We start from the raw sequence: 241 nt of genomic DNA on the forward strand, positions 1-241 counted from the left end.
ATGTTACACCTCGATTTCCATAGACAGATCGAAGTGTCCAGCGACCTCTGGCAACTAGCACTACTTGGTTGGTCATTAGCAAAATAATTTATTCTGGTTCACTTTGGTCTGCGCTCTAGAAGCACTTTTTTTCTCTCCTGCACAGAAGAGTCATGCCCATACATTCCTGGGAGAATGCAAATATGCAAATGAATATGGAAGGTTCTTGCGACAGGCCTCTGAAAAAGAAAAAAAGGGTTTG

General features: G+C 42.3%; 1 protein-coding gene across 1 annotated transcript in view; it reads right to left on the bottom strand.

The window, feature by feature from the left end:
- Positions 1-241, bottom strand: part of LOC119581739 — a gene marked incomplete at both ends in the record, with an annotated part of 64,510 nt that overhangs the window by 9,078 nt on the left and 55,191 nt on the right.

This window comes from Penaeus monodon, chromosome 15 (genome assembly GCF_015228065.2).
Source record: "Penaeus monodon isolate SGIC_2016 chromosome 15, NSTDA_Pmon_1, whole genome shotgun sequence".
NCBI classification, from domain to species: domain Eukaryota; kingdom Metazoa; phylum Arthropoda; class Malacostraca; order Decapoda; family Penaeidae; genus Penaeus; species Penaeus monodon.